Source organism: Elephantulus edwardii, unplaced genomic scaffold (genome assembly GCF_000299155.1).
Source record: "Elephantulus edwardii isolate Elephantulus edwardi_28Jun2011 unplaced genomic scaffold, EleEdw1.0 scaffold00087, whole genome shotgun sequence".
Lineage (NCBI taxonomy): Eukaryota > Metazoa > Chordata > Mammalia > Macroscelidea > Macroscelididae > Elephantulus > Elephantulus edwardii.
In genome coordinates this window covers 8,738,663-8,741,396 of record NW_006399837.1, presented here as the reverse complement: position 1 = coordinate 8,741,396, position 2,734 = coordinate 8,738,663, and positions in this window count along the sequence as shown.

The following is a 2,734-nucleotide window of genomic DNA, read 5'->3' as shown; positions in this document are numbered from 1 at the left end:
GGCATGTTGCAAGGAGGGACTGGTCCTTGGAGAGGGACATCATGTTTGGTAGAGTGGAGGGGTGGCGAAGGAGAGAAAGACCTTTGATGAGATGGATCGATTCTGTGACTAGAGAGGTGGGAATAAGTGTGTTTGAGATGGCTAGGTTGGCACAGGATAGAAGAGCCTATAGAGCTCTTGTACATAGGGTCGCTATGAGTCGCAAGCGACTCCTCGATAGTACATAACAACAACAACAACAAATATATATATATATAATTTAGTACTATCTTCAGGTGTCTACTGTACTGGAGGTCTTGAAATACATCCCCTTGATAGATAATGACAGACTATTTTGTTTGTCGTTTAAATGTTCATGCTCATCTGTAAAATATATTGACGTAAAAGGAAAACACAATGTAAAACAAACCAAACAGATGAATTTCCTTGAAATTATTGAGTGATAGACCATAGTTGTTAGGTGGTGTTGAGGTCAGTAAACTCCTAGCAACCCTGTGAGCAGAAGATCCGAACCCTCCCTGTCCTGTACCATCGTCATGATCTCCACCTCGCTCAGAGGCTCAGGCTCACTGCCGTCACTGTGCCACTCTTTTCTGTATAGGATCTTTCCCAGCATGATGTCTTTGATGCCCAAAATATGTGAGACCACATCTCAGAGTCCTTGCCTCCAAGAAGCACCTTTCTTTTATTTTCTCCAAAGCGGATTTGCTTGTGCTTTAGGGACCTCTCCAAAGTGCTGAAGAGCAGTGGTGTCTCTCTGGAGACTAAGGTGCGTCTGATACAGGCCATGGTCTTCGCAATCACCTGTTATGCATCAGAGAGTTGGACAATGACCAAGGAGGATAGAAGGAAAACTGATGTCTTTGAGCTGTGGTGCTGGAGAAGAGTACTGAGAATACCATGGACTGCTAGGAAAACAAATAGATTTGTCCTGGAGAGGGTTAAACCAGGTGGCTTCTTGGAGGCAAGGATTCTGAAGCTTCGTCTGACTTACTTTGGACATGTTGTGAGGAGGGACTGGTCCTTGGAGAGGGACATCATGCTTGGGAGGGTGGAGGGACGGCGCAGGAGAGGAAGGCCCTCTATGAGGTGGATTGATTCAGTGACTGGGATAATTGGGATGGGAGTGTCAGAGACAGTGCGATTGGCACAGGACAGAGGGGAGTTTAGGGCTGTTGTACATAGGGTCGCTATGAGTCGCAGGCGACTCGACAGCACATAACAACAACAACAACATTTGGTAGCACATGGAATATTCCATTTTGGGGTGTTTTTGTTTCTTTTTCTCTAATACCACAATGCAAGGACATTGATTACTCTTTGTTCTTCCTTTTACTTGTCCAACTTTCAGATACATAAGAAACTATTGAAAACATCATGGCTTAAATTAAATTCATAAAAGACATCTGAGATTTGTACACCAATGTTCATAGCAGCATTTTTCACCATCGTAAGAACATAGGAACAGTCCAAATGTCCAACCACAAATGAATGGATTGAGAAATTATGGTACATTCCCACAATGGGATACTATGCAGCACACAGGAACAATAACTGTAAATTATTACCTAACTTGGGAGGGACTGGAGAGCATTATGCTGTGTGAACTAACTCAGTCCCACAAGGATAAATATTGTATATCACCGTTATTGTAGAATAAGTTTAAGGATCCAGGAGGGGTGGGAGAGGCTGGAAGCAGAGGGATGTGGATGTGCAGGGAGAGGAGGGGATTAATCATTGGATTGTACAATTTGATGGGTGGGGGGGTGAGGGAAATTGAGAGAATTTGTTCAAATTTGTATTAGAAGTTTGTAAATAAACTAAATTTTTTTTTTAAAAAAGATGTCTTTGCTTAAGAAAGGAGCACTGGCATTTTTCAAGACTCATCAGAAACCACTTAGAGGTTGTCATTGATAGTTTGACTTGTCACAGGAGAACAAGTCACTGGGGATGGGACCACTCACAGAATGTGTCAGTGACATTTACACACTATGGAAAACGTGAAGGGAAAAACCCAGAGCTCCTCCTACACACCCTCCAGTGCTCTCTGCTGCCGATCCCAGCTCATCTAACCTTATCTACCCAGGTGACAATATTATGACATAAATGTGATTATGTCTCCTTTACAAGGGAGAAGAAGAAGATACCAGAGTCGAGTTGAAGATCAGAAAGTTTTGAGCCAGGCAGGTCGGATATGTTCTAAAACCTGCCATCTCTCAATACGCCAACACATCCTCTCAAATTAGTGGAACATATACCACCACCAGCAAAATAGAGCTGAAAAAAAGAATTTTCTTTTTTCTACGCCCACTAAAAATTCTAGGCTGAAAGAAGATATTGCCAATGTGTCACAAATATTTAAATACTGTTTTAAATTATACTCATTGATAAGCAGAATCATTTTAATGAAATGTAATTATCAAATATCTTAAAGGACATTTGGATGTTGAATAATTGGGGGTGGGATGTGGGGAGAAAGATAAAGAGAAAAATAAAATGAGTCGGCATTCTCCATGTTAATCTTAAGGCAAAATATTTGCCATTTTCCTTAGTTTGGGGGGAGTTTTGTTGTGTAGTCCACAATGAATTGAGATGTTAACTTAAAAGTTACTTCACTCTGACATCTTGAATCCACCCTCTGCTCTGGGGGTGGAGGAGACCAGAAGAGAAAGGGACAGGAGTCACTTGTTGTTGTTGTTGTTATATGCCGTCGAGTCGTTTCCGACTCATAGCG